The 14,449-nt window shown below is 42.2% G+C and overlaps 1 protein-coding gene across 4 annotated transcripts in view; it reads right to left on the bottom strand.

The window, feature by feature from the left end:
• The window catches only part of Plpp1 (phospholipid phosphatase 1), a 61,492-nt gene that overhangs the window by 29,822 nt on the left and 17,221 nt on the right, over nt 1-14,449 (bottom strand).

Here is a 14,449-nt window from a genome sequence, read left to right as displayed (position 1 = left end):
ACATTAGAATAAAGTTCAGAAAAAAACTTTAAGTATATTTGACAATAAAAGCAGAAAGGAACAAGTCCTTGTTCTTCAAGACAAAAGAAAATTGCCTTTATTAGTTTTGGCAGGGCTCCTGTAACGTAGCACAGTGTTAAACTTTAATATGCCTCACCCTCCCAAGTAGCGAGGTCTACAGGCACACGCCATGCCACCTGGCTGGCAGTTTCTAAATATGCTCAAATTAACACCGGTTCAGGCTTTGCTTCATGCGATTCAAACACTGACGTATCTGCTCCCTCACTCTATACTCAATACTAGGCTAAGCCAGGTACAGAAGACTAATTTGTGCAAAACTGGTACAAGATCTAGGCTACATTGTGGAAAAACAGAATGTATAGTTGAGAGATTGTTTGAAAAGAAATACCAAAACAAAGGTTTTTTTTTCTTTTCAGGGAAGAGAAGCAAAACTTCTGTATCTTGACTGTGATATAGTAATTCTATTAACTATTATTAGAACACATGCATCCAAAGGGAGGCAGAGATACACCATGAAAACAGAAATATGATTATCAAAATGGTATAAAAGGATCAATAGAAATTCAGAGATTGACACAAACTGAGGCAGTCAGAAAAACGCATTAAAGAGTCAACAAACAGGTGAAGCACAGGCAACAGGAGGCGCAGGAGGCACAGGTGAAGCACAGGAGGCACAGGTGAAGCACAGGAGGCACAGGTGAAGCACAGGCAACAGGAGGCGCAGGAGGCACAGGTGAAGCACAGGAGGCACAGGTGAAGCACAGGAGGCACAGGTGAAGCACAGGAGGCACAGGTGAAGCACAGGAGGCACAGGAGGCACAGGTGAAGCACAGGAGGCACAGGAGGCACAGGTGAAGCACAGGAGGCACAGGTGAAGCACAGGAGGCACAGGTGAAGCACAGGTGAGGCACAGGAGGCACAGGAGGCACAGGTGAAGCACAGGAGGCACAGGAGGCACAGGTGAAGCACAGGAGGCACAGGTGAAGCACAGGTGAGGCACAGGAGGCACAGGTGAAGCACAGGTGAAGCACAGGAGGCACAGGTGAAGCACAGGTGAGGCACAGGAGGCACAGGTGAAGCACAGGAGGCACAGGTGAAGCACAGGAGGCACAGGTGAAGCACAGGTGAAGCACAGGAGGCACAGGAGGCACAAGCAGCCCCAGAGCTGCAGCCCCAGAGCAGAGGGACTGAGCAAGGGTCAATCCGTCACAAGACCTTCTCCACATCGCATGCCACACACACCAAGCACTGGAGGACACAGAGAACTCAACCCTTATCTCTCTGTAACACACAGGCCTGGAACCCCCACTGTTCACCACAGTTACTACTCATGTTTGAGGAAATGAAGAACGGTGCCAACTTTAAGTAGGGGCAGCCAGGATTCTAACACCGGCTCCTTCTCCTGTAGATACAGGTGAGAGGCTGTAGTAAAAGGGTAGAACCGTGGTGATGAAAACAGGCTGGGGACCGTGGATCTGTCCATTTAAAAAAAATACTTGTTCAGTTAAAATAAATACATCTGTTCATAACGGGACCTCACAGATAGAGGAACATCTTTGCTGCTAATTATCTCTACATGCTGTAAGTTTGAGGTTTTAATGATAGCATGAGGGCTTCAAGTTGTGTTTATTAAAGGATTCTGGGTTTAAAACACTGGCCTAAGAAGAATTTATCTTGTAGAAAATAAAATTCTGTCTTCTTTCAGTCAAAGTCAGTAACATAGTAAGTATTTTAGAAATTAACATTTAAAACACTGAGAGAGGAGGAACTATTTAATACAACTTTGAAATAATTCAGACACTGAGTGATAGTGTCAACCATGAGAAAAGGATGTAAGGAAGGTGTTTTGAACACAGGAATGACTACTTGAAGGCTGCTCACACTTGCAGAGTCTGGAACACAGAGATAGAATCCGGAAGTTGTAAGAAGAGCTCACTCGTGGTGAGTCCATGTTAGTTCAGTATTCAGAGAATTGCATTTGGGTCGTTTGTCACTTCCTAATAGATGTCAGCCTTGTCTTCGTCCCTCACACAGTCCTGAAGGCCCCAATCACAGGGAACTACTATGCTTTTGAAATCCTGTAGGTCGCCATATGTTCTCAGCCTTCTATTGGCAAGAGCTGCCCCTTCCCTTCCTCCTCAAGGTAGGCATTCCCTTACCTGTCCATGGCATTGTGAAAAACTACCCTGCTTCTGTACACATCTTTCAGTAACTCTAAAAGCAGAAACTTACTATTACTATGCACTTTGTATAGTACATAGTTGGAGCTGAATAAAACTTTATTAAAGAGCTAAATAAATAAAATACAGATGTGTAAGCACTTGAAATTTTAACTTAGGATAAAACAATTCTCAAAGAAAGCATAAAGTCAAGAATAACAGCCAAGAACTAACAGTCTTCATAAAACCATGCAAACAGATGATAAAAGGGGAAGACTAGCGCATTGTACTCTGGAGGGCAGGGACCATGTCTGTCTTGCTCAGCAGCATGCACTAACCATTCTCTGGAGAAATGAATGGACACTTGCAAAGGACAATGCCGTAATACAAAAGCCAAAGCCTCAAGTGCCTCGAGCTACCTCTCCAGGTGAATGCAGGATGCCAAACACCCACATTAAAGAGAACGAAGACTCAGTGAAAAGCATGAGCTCTGAGGGAAAGGTCATCGACTCAACAAGGCTCCTTTTGCAAAGTTATGTTTTCTTCTTTACAGTTTCGTGACTCTACATGGAGGACTTTAATCATTCTCACCGCTCTCTCCCTCCTTCCCTCGGAAACCCTTCTTTCAAGGTGTCTCCTTCCTACCTTTGTGTCTGTTGTGTGAGTGTCATTATCTAAACATCCTTTTCTTCCAGTTATATTACAATGACTTCCCCTACTGTTCATAAACGTTACAGGTTAGAGGAGAAGGAGAAACACTGGAAAGGGCTGAGATTCATCCCTCTAAACAAAAGCCTCTATCTGTACATCGTACTTGGTGTATGTGCCAATCCCCAGAATTTAGGGAACTGAGGCAGAAGAATCAAGAGATCAAGGCAAGCATGGGCTACACAACAAGCACCTACCTCAAAAATAAATATTCTTGCTAGATGTAGTGAAACACACCTTTAATCCCAGACACTGGACACAGAGTAGGAGGATCTCTGTAAAGTCAAGGCCACCCTGGCCTGTTCTATGTAGTAAGTTCCAGGCCAGCCAAGGTGACACGATGAGACCCTGTCTCAAAATATAATTAAAAAATCTTTTATTTGCTACGGAGATTATTTTTAATGGTAATATTCTAAGGAATTGGTGGAGAGCTTCATATTCAAATTAGTGTTCCAGGAAGAATCTTCTCTAAAAAACCAAAAACATCCTTTCCTTAATATCTAAAGAATATACATATATATTATTTTTATGTGTACGGGTATTTTGCCTGCACATACACATGTACACTGCGTATGTGCCTGGTGCCCAGAAGACCAGTCTCTGCACTCCCTCTCTGGCTCCTACTAGTGCCAGTCTCTTCTTCCCTGCACTTTTGATTGCGTTTAGTTCTTCTAAGACATGTTGAAGGAGAAAAACGACTACCTAGAATCATGTAAGTATGTGTGTGTTTCCTATGTTTGCCGCTAGTTGAATGATCGTCTGTTTTATACACAGAATGTTGTAACATATTCCAGTGGAATCTAATCCACAAATCTAAGCCACAGTTTGCAGAGAAAACTAGTCAGCAAACATTCTGCCATGTAGAAAAACAAAGGTAAAGAAAAGTAAGTGTCTGAGGCTGGAGAGATGGCTCAGCTTTTAAGAGCACTTGCTGCTCTTGTAAAGGACCAGGGTTCCCTTTCCAGCAAACATGTGACAATTTGTAAACACTTATAACTTCAGGTCCAGAAAATGATGCCCTCTTCTGGCATCCATGGGCACTGCACACACATGTACAGACACACATACAGGCAAAGCACAAATATATATAAAATTTAAAAGTTTCTTAAAAAAGAAAAAGCACGAGAGCTAGGTGTGGTAGCAGACTTGTAACCCTAGCCCTTGGATGGAGATATGAGGATCAGCAGGAATTTGATGTCATTTTGGGCTACATAGTGACTTTAAAGCCATCTGTGCTATATGAGACCCTGTCTCAAAAAACAAACAAAAACGTACAAAACTTAGCTGCTGAAAGGACACAATAAAAACATTTAGAAGTTATCAAATTGACTTCAGTTCTTATCCCATTTGTTCAAAAGCTTCAGCGTAAGACATTTAGGTTTTACGCTACACTGCAGGGAACTCAAAGTGTGAAAGGTCCAGGTGTAGCCTCCTTAGTCTGCTACCAGCAATCTGACAGGAGCTGGCTGGCGGGGAATAAACACACCCCGCACACTCTTCTCCTGCTCTGTTTTCCATCGTCTAAACCCACGTAGATGCCAACTGGCAAGGGCAGCCTCATGATGCAGAGGGCAGGTGTGGTACAAAGGTGGAGGAGATCAAATGCCCTGAACAAGTGGAAGTTTACCCATTCTGGAGGCAGAAGCTGAAGGCAGTCAGAAATGTGTGGGAAACAGTACCTGAGAACCAGAGAAAGGGGACTACTTAACGAGATAATGTCTGTATTGCTACACCTTAGGAATTCTGGACTTTATTTTGTAGATAAGAGCACTATCCAACTTGGCTTTAATGGAGATTGGGAACTCTGAGAAGAGCTATGTAAAGCAATGTGGAGGGAATCCAGGGGAAGGTGAGAGGCAAGAAATACTCCTGTACAGGAAAGAGGCTGAGGGCCAGAAATAAAGGAGCATGGGAACAGTAAACAGGGCACCCTGTCATGTTGTCATGTCTCTAGGCACAGACAGCGATCTCTCTACACATGCCTTTGGTGCTGGGTAGAGTCTACTCTCCTACCAACCCTGAGTACACTGCCATCTAACAATAATCTCCACAGTTTTCCTCACAGTAAGCACTTCAAGGAATGTTGTTGGAATGAACAAGTAGGCAACAAACTCTGAAGCCTACAGTAATCTTGAGTAACAACAAAAGTGTAGCCTGAAAAGGTTTACATAATTGTCCTTTCTCAAAGGTGCAAGTTCAACACAAATCAAAACAAACAAACAACAAAAATCAGATGTCAGAGTACTTGCTGAGCACACATGAAGTCTTGGCTTAATTTCCAGCAACAATGCACACACACACGTGCATTCATGCACACACACGCTCGGGAAAGGGGGGCTGTATGAGGGGAGCACTTTCAACTCTAATCACTATTCTTTCTCAAGCTTGCTTTTCTCCTGATTACACAAATGGCTAATGAATGAACAGACTAAACAGAACCGGGTTAATTACCCAGGCAAACTTCATGTACAAGTCCCCAGAATCCTGAAGCTAACTTCCTAGTGCCAGCATTACCCAGTGAGTCTCAGCTGATGCTACTAGAGAGCCACTGCTCTCTGCAGGGCCCTCACTCTCCTCAGTGAAAACAAAGTCAGGGACCCGACGCCTCTTCTTAACTGACCCACGCCAAAACAGAATCCTACACCCTCTTGCAGGCAAACAAAAGGATCTGCCCTACATATGAGAGACTGAAGAATAAGGCCTAACAAGGAAACACTCCAGATTCAGCTCCTGTGTTCCTGGGTTAAGATACTGGATTATGATAAGTACATTATGATATGTACGTGACCTATGGATCACACTTAATGTATTCCACTCCTCCATGAAATTTCCAATCAGCATTCACTCTACACAGCTTCAAAGTTAGCAAGGAAAATACATTTCTATACCTTTGTTCTAAGACTCTGAAATTAATTAGCACATGGTGTAGTACATAAAAAGGCTAAGTCTTATTGTAGCCACTTCTTGAAACAAAAATAGATTTTGGGTTTTAAAAAATAATTTAGTTATAATGTGTATAAGTGTTTTGCCTGCAGGTATGTTATGTGTACCACATGCATGCCTGCAGAGGTCAGAAGAGGGCATCAGAACCTCTGGAACTGGAGTTAGATGGTTGTGAGCCACCATGTGGTGGCTGGGAATTAAAGCCACTATCTATATGAGCACCGAGTACCATTAACCACTGAGCCATCTCGCTAGACTCTGAAGTACAAACATGTTTAAAAGAAAGATTTGTTTCCCACAGAAAAGATTTATAGCACAGGTGTCTGTAGCTATTTACTGAGTCTCACCAAACAAATCAAACAACTGGATCACATTACCCGGTCCTGCTCATGTTTTCCAAGGGAAAGCAACTTTTGTTGATCAACCATATAGGTCATAGTAATGCTCATATACTGTAAGCACTTTCGTCTGCACAGAAGAATACAACTATATTTCAGATTTCCTACCCAGAATTCATAAAAGTTAAAAGTAAAAAACTTAATCCATAATAAGAGTATGGATCAAATACAAAGAAATGTATTCATTATAGTCAGCACAATTATCTAAAAATCATTCCATGGCATACAATTTCACTAGTATAAAATGAGCATGCTTGTTTTTGAATACACATGGGAAAGTCTGAAAAAATATATAATCAACTTTTTCCCCTTTTTAAATTAAATTATTTTATTTATTTACATTCTAAATGTTGCCCTCCTTCCTGGTGTCCCTCCCTCTCCCCTTTGCCTATGAGAGGGTGCTCACCCACCCCCACCTCACTCCCTGCCCCCAGCATTCCCCTATCCCTGGGGCATCAAGTCTCTACTGGATTAGGTGCATCCTCTCCCACTGAGGCCTGACCGGGCAGCCCTCTGCTACATTATAATCAACTTCTACGTTGTTATCTGCAGAGGCAGAATACAATCAGGTAGAAGGCACTTCCTGCTATACCCCCCTGTACACACCTTCAAGTTTAGCTATTTTCTAACAGTAGAATAGGACCACGTTCAAATTCTCTCAGTGCTTCATCACAATCCTTTGTTTCCTAAAATTATGCTTATAACTTACCTAAACTCATACTATCCTTTTCCTGAACTTCCCTTTCCTGTAATTATACATATAGCTCTCCTGAAAAAGCCCTATCTGTAGTAAGAAACTGTTTAAAACCAGCCTGCCTTCATACTCTGTGTAAAATGGACAACAGGCTGCTAGGCTTGAGTGCCAGGCCTCAGAGACGTACACTGAATGCCTGCCTCTAGGGCACTGGTTCTCAGCCTTCCTAACACTGAGACCCTAACACAGCTCTTCATGTTGCTGTGACTTTCAACCTTCAAATGATCTCATTGCTACTTCATAACTGCATTCTTGCTGTTGTGATTGTAATGTAAAATGTAATATGCAAGACATCTGATATGCAACCCCTGTGAAATGGCCATTTGTTCCACAAAGGAATCACGGCGTACAAGTTGAGAGCTGCTGTACTAGTGGTTTTCTTTCTTATTGATCATTAATAAAATATATTACTATAAGCCATCTTTAGTTTAATGAGGACCAGAAGAAAAGTTCAGAGCAGTGCTAAGCCAAATAAATTTCTGAAAAATCAAATGACCATATGGGTAGTGAGCACTTTACATGTGGCTAGTATGACTTAAGTATTAACTTTTAATTATAACTAATATAGTTTTAATAATTAGAATTAAAGCTATTCTCATTTTCATATATGAGGAGCATAGCAATGGATTAATTAATATAGTATTGGGCATCTCACACCACATTATTACTTAGAATACATATTTACATAAAATACATAAATTTACTTAGAATACATAAATACAAAGCTATATGCATGATGTGTTTCAGCTATGTGTATTGGTTCATGTCTGTAATCTGACACCTATGAAAATGAGAAAGAATAATAACAGGCTAGCCTGGGCTATAAGAACCTGGTTCAAACAAATAAAAATCTTACAATTAATCTTACACATTAATATAAGTCAGTTTCAAAAAGCTCAAAGAAAAAGAAAGTAATTAAACAAGTGTCAATGCGGTAACGTTTTTTAGGAGCCCCAAAAAATTTTAAAAAAATACCAAACAGAAAGTCAATAGACTGAAAATGAGGTATGTGAACATGTATGGGTGCATGGTGCCTTTACAGGTTTATGAAATGGCTAGTCATGATTTAGCTTTTAAAACAGCAGGTGGGCATGTGGGGATGAGAGATAGACGGGACTAAGCTAAAGCAAATGATTTAAAAGCATTATCACTAACAGCATCTCTTAGTTAAACAGCATCAGAACTCAGACACTCACTGTCCCCGGTAGCCAGCTGCCGGCCGGGTGTGTAGTGGGCCAGGTAATCAGCATCCCAGGGAGGGCATTTAGCAGGAAGGAGGACAAGCTCTTAACACAGAATGTCTCTTCATACCACACCTCATGCCAGCTGTCCTCTAAGAAAAGCGTCTGATCAGGAGGGAATGGGTTTCCTGGGAGAATCGATGACCTGTTCCCTTGACCCATCTTAACCCATGAGCCTGAGCAGCTCTGTGCACACACACAAGCCCAATTCTGCTCCACTGTTTAGTCTGTATATGGAGGTGGTGATGCTCTATGTGACCGTGGGACAGCTTACTCTACCACACAGGCTAAGTGGCCATCTTGATGCCTAAGTACTGTATTGAAACAGTGGAAGGGTGGAAGGCTGCAATATTAAACAGACAGAAAGTTGCTTCTAGACTGTTTCCCTGAAAAAGAAATAAATAAGCTCACATGTAAAGAACACATTCCAGTGAGGGAAAACCAGTTTATGTAAATTTGACCTGTGTAAGCATTTCTGCACTTTGCTATTAGGTCCACAGTTTGTGAAAGTGTGCTTCCACACACCCTGTTATTTTCTCCTCTTCTGAAGGTCAGAAGCAAGTTGTTGTTGTTGCTGTTGCTGTTGCTGTTGTTGTTTGAGGGCTAATTACTGCTTTGTATTATCTAAGTTGTCTTTAGAAAGCTCTATTCACTCCTACCTTAAGAAATGTTCTTTTGTATATAAATCAGTTTTGATAGTTTCGTATCCTTCCAGATCACATGACGCACCCTCCTATTGATCAACTGCTATCTGCTGTTTCTCACTGTGTGTGGAGGTCACGGGAAAACCAAGAGTTGATTCTCTCCTACTACATGGGCTCTGGAGCAGAAACTCAAGCCCTCAGACTTGGCAGCAGACACCTTTACCCACTGGGCCATCTTGCTGGCCCTCAACACGTGTTCTTGACCACGGGAGAAGTTGGTGAAAGCTGTACTTCAGAACAAGGAGTTAGTTCAAGGGAGAGCTGGAAAGGGCAGGTGTGAGGGGACAGTGTGACAGAGCACTGGCTCAGCAATGAGAGAGTAACCGAGCAAACCACCCTGGGCTCCCCGGCACCTGCCTTCTGGTCACTGCCTTGCAGCACTGCCTCTCCGTGGTTAGCTTGATTCCACTGTGAGAATTACTCTGCACACCCCACCCCGCCTCTCATTAGAACAAAGGAGGAAAAGCACGGAAGGAAAAGAGTTTGTTTAAGTGATACTTACCAAAGGTTTGGGTTTTGGGTTTTTATTGGGGGGGTGTCATTTGTTTGCCTCTCCATTTTATAGGTTTGAGTCCATAATTCTCAGCAATATTCTCAACTTTGGAGCATTTTAGTTCATTCTCATACCTACAATCTTTTTAGGCATATATTTAAACAGCTCTAAAAAGAAACCCAGAGGTGGGGCTGAGGATGTGCTCCATGGTAGATCATCTACCCACAGGATCACAAGAACACAAAAGCAAAGCCAAAATTTTCTAAAGCTGTTACAGAAGGGTGCTTCACACACCACACACACACACACACACACACACACACACACACACACACACACACACACACAGAGAGAGAGAGAGAGAGAGAGAGAGAGAGAGAGAGAGAGAGAGAGAGAGAGTGTTGAAGGGAGGTGGGAAGAGTGCTCACCTGTTTTTCACACCTGCTGGTCACCTGTTGTTCCTTTCAGAAAAGCACATGACAGGCCAACTGGCCAAGGACACCCATTCCTTCCACTCCCCTATGCTAACAGCTGTTCTCTTTTTTTTCCTGCTGCCTAAGGTCACAGAGTCAGTAGCAAATTTTCCATGTGGCTTTCTGGATGCAAGAGGCAGGGAAATGACTAAGGGTGTGTGATTATTTCTAGTTTCCCTTCTCTGGGCACTCTCAGGGCAATCTACTTAGGATTTCTTTGGGACTTGGAGCTATAATTTAATAAGACCAAAAACATTCTGTTTACAGAGCTGGAATTGGAGTTGAGAATAATATGGACACATTTTGAAAAACTGTACTAGAACATGTGCACCATAAATGGGCAGCTTATCAGAAATGCATCATGCTGACTCAACAGGCTGCACACCATGTAACTCCATTTATATGAATTATATGATAACATTCCATTTATATGACATTATAGGATGGAGACCAGCTCAGTGGTTACCACAGCTAGAGGGCAGTGGGGGAAGTAGATTACAAAGGAGAAGTGTGAAAAAATAATAAACCAGTGACTTATGGAAAAACTGACCAATTCTCTATTCTGACTCTGTAGCAACTACAAGGCTAAATTCTACATTGACTAACTATGGGCCTGGACAGATTATGTGTACACACTGCTCTTGCAGAAGACCTGGGCTTAGTTCCCAGTACCTACGTACATTCCCAATGACTTGTAATGCCAGTTCCCCTGATTTGATGCCCCTCTGATCCTCCTTGGGCACTGGCATAAATAAACTTATGTATACACACAAACACATACACACAGAAATAAAGAAATAAAAATAAAAGTTTTTAATATTTCTAACCTAAGTTCATTATACGCCAACACAGAGATTTAGATTGTGTATCAACACAAAGCAACAGAAACGCCACTGCAGCCTGCCGGAAGCTTCATCCCAGCTCCACACGTGCTGCACCTATCCCACCCTACAGGGACCTCACCCCTCGACCCGGCAGAGGTCAGCTTGTCATGCGAGTCCACTCCAACGCTCCTGTAATCCTTGCTTCCGTGCAGCAGGTTGGAGTCTTAGACAGGGCTGGGTAGTCAGATATGCCTGTCTTAATTTGCTTCTGGCACATTACCAGAAACTACTTGAATGAGTATCAGCACATTTCTTTCCTAATTTCAGTTTCCTCATCTAGTATGAGTAATATTTACCTATCACCCAGAAATGTTATGGATAAAATCCCAGGCATAGTAAAGATTTATCTAAAAAAAATGCTTTCTTCCCTAATCTTTCTCTTCTGGTCTCTTGTTATGATATGCAAATCTATCCAAATGCTTAACTCAAATACTGCAATTATCTCTCTAAGTAAAAGGCCTCTGTAATCCTTGCATTCATAGAAGCTATCAGATCCACCATCTCCAACGCTATCTAATCTGTTCGCCTGGTCTGATCCGATGTTGCAGGAGTTATCGAGATGTAGAGAGGCTGACAGGATAGAGCAGAGTACACTGAGATACCAAGGTACCTGAGGATTCCAGAGTCTCTCCAAGGATGGTTTATGCAGCGGGAACTGCAGATAACCTGGGATTCAAATGTGGGCCTGTGAGGGGGCTCAGCAAGGAAACCCTGACTGAGAAGGACTGAGCCAGTACTCAAGAGCTGTATTCTCACCTCCTCCACATGTGAGCCAGGGCAGTCGCTCACACACATGCACACACATGTGAGCAAGGGCAGTCACTCACACACATGCACATACATGTGAGCCAGGGCAGTCACTCACACACATACACACACATGTGAACGAGGGCAGTCACTCATACACATGCACACACATGTGAGCAAGGGCAGTCACTCTTATACATGCACACACATGTGAGCCAGGGCAGTCACTCACACACATGCACACACATGTGAGCCAGGGCAGTCACTCACACACATGCACACACATGTGAGCCAGGGCAGTCACTCACACACATGCACACATGTGAGCCAGGGCAGTCACTCACACACATGCGCACATGTGTGAGCCAGGGAAGTCACACTCACGCGCACACACACACACACACACACAATATGTTAAAAGGATTTTTAAAACATAAAGTAAAAAACAAGATAATAGGCTAGCAAAATGTTTCAGCAAATAAAGGCACTTTTCACACAAGCCTGACAACCAGAACCTACATGGCAGAAGGAGAGAACTGATCCCATTAAGTTGTCCTCTGCCCTCCTTATATACATCATGGTACACACACACACACACACACACACACACACACACAGTGTATTTCTTTTATCTGTATGGGCACTTTGTAGTCAAGTATATCTGTAAATCAAGTGCATACGGTACCTACTAGAGGCTAGATGAGGTTAGATCTCCTGGGTCTGAAGTTACAGATGTGAGCCACCATGTGGGTGCTAGGAATTAAAACTGTGTTGTAAGGAAGAGTAGCCCTTAACCGAGAGTCATTAGTGTCTTTCCAGCCCCAGTATTTACAAAAAGAAAAGGAGGAGGATCAAGAAGAGAAAAGGTTGGAAAAATAGCTCAATGGTTATGAACACTTGCTGCTATCCCAGAAGACTCATTCATTTCCTAGCATCCACATGATAGCTCACAACTAGCTATAACTCCAGTTCCAGAGAATCAATGACAGCCTCCAGCCTTACTACCAGGCATGCAGTGTGCGCGCACACGCGCGCACACACACACACACACACACACATGCAAGCAAAATATTCCAACACATAAATCTTTTGTTATTGTGTTTTTTGAGGGGAGGGGAGTTGAAATAGAGTCTCTCTGCATATCCTTGGCTGTTCTGGAACTCACTATGTAGACCAGGCTGGCTTTGAAGTCACATAGATCTGCTTACCTCTGCCTATAAAGTACTGGGGTTAAAGCTGTACACCATCATGCCCCACTCAAAATCAATCATTGTTTAAAAGAAGGGTTGGGCATGGTGGTATACATCACTTGCTATCCCATCACTTGGAGCAGAAGGATGAGGACTTCTACTAACAGAAGGTCAGCTTAGAATATGTAGCAAATTCCAAACCAATTTAAGACTATGTAAAGAACACTATCAAAACAGGCACATGGATATAAAAACAGCACAGGAAAGATACATTGTCACCACAACCTTGAAAGGGTTAGCATCTCTGGGTGACAGGCAGCAGGATTACAACAAATTTTCTTTTGTGGTCTTTTTAGAGTTTATCAATTAAGCATGAATAGATTTTAGAAAATTTGGAAATCACAAAATATTTTAAAAGAAAAAAACTACAACTTAACAAGTGACTGTATTCTATATCATTCATGATTTAAATATGCAAAATGGGGAACTAAGTAGATTGTATCAATATTTATACAGTGAAGTGTCATGAATTTCCAAAATCAAAAGACAAAGAAGGGGAAAGAAAAGGCAGCAGTGTGAAAAGTAATGTATGGTTGAAAGGTAATGAACCATTTAAAAATGAGTTCTCACTGCATTGCCCAGGCTGACCCCAAACTGCAATCCTGCCTCAGCCTTCCACATGGCTAGGATTATAAGCATGTACCACCACAAAGGCTTTAAAAGATATATTGTTCCTTGTGAGACAGCACCGTTCCATAGCCCAGGCTTGCCTGGGACTTCAGCAATCTACCCACTTCATGCTTCCTAGTGCAGATCATGGGCCTGAGCTCCCACACCCACCTGAAAAGGTCATTTTTGAATTTGGAAAATCTACTGCAGTGTCACAGGTACACTTCATCAAATGCTAACTCCACACACTGTCTTGTCAACAGTCACCACGCTTCAGAGGACAGTGCAGGAGAGTTATGAGGCAGAACGCTCCTCTTTGAAGCATAGCCTCCAGAGTAGTCTCTGGGTTAAAGATATGATCTATAAGATTTTGTCTACATATTAAATTAAACTTGTAGACCAAAGAATTATATATTCAGGAAGAACAGCTTGTTAACTTACTTCTATGAGAGAACTACCAAGATGACTCAGCAAGACCACCCTCAAAATTCCGTGAGCCAAGAAAGCCTTCTCTACCAGCAATAAGAAAGAAACCAGTTCTTCCATCCACAGAAGGCCTGTGTTCCTATGAGTAACAATGTTCACTGCTACAGCAAGTCTTTGATCAAGCTGTGGAATTAGAATGCTTGTAAAAACTCTAGAGAAGTCATCCACAGTACACATACATAAATGCCTCAGGAGTTTAATAGGGTAGCAGTTGAGAGCACATTTAAAAATCTTTAAGGAGATTGCTCATTAACCAAATTTACACAAATCAGACTGACTTGATTCATCTTAGTACTCAAAATATGTGTAGAAAAATTTCAAGAATCTATAAAAAAATACAGGTAGCTCAGGAAAATTTGCCTAGCATGCTAAAAGTCCAGCCTTCAACTTCTAGAGAGGATAAAAACACAAATGAGATCCAGACCTGGGACTTCACACCCTGAGACCCAGTATAGGTTACATACCACCAAATTTTAAAACTGTCTTTCAAATCTTAAGAGCATTTACATGTAGTGCGTTTAGTCTGAAATTACACCAAGTGGCAAAGGTTCAGAAACTAAAATAACATTTACTAACTTT

Source organism: Rattus norvegicus, chromosome 2 (assembly GCF_021556685.1).
Source record: "Rattus norvegicus strain SHRSP/BbbUtx chromosome 2, alternate assembly SHRSP_T2T, whole genome shotgun sequence".
In the NCBI taxonomy this organism is placed as follows: Eukaryota; Metazoa; Chordata; class Mammalia; order Rodentia; family Muridae; genus Rattus; species Rattus norvegicus.
The sequence above is the reverse complement of the archived record's forward strand: the minus strand, read 5'-3'. Positions and strand labels throughout refer to the sequence as shown.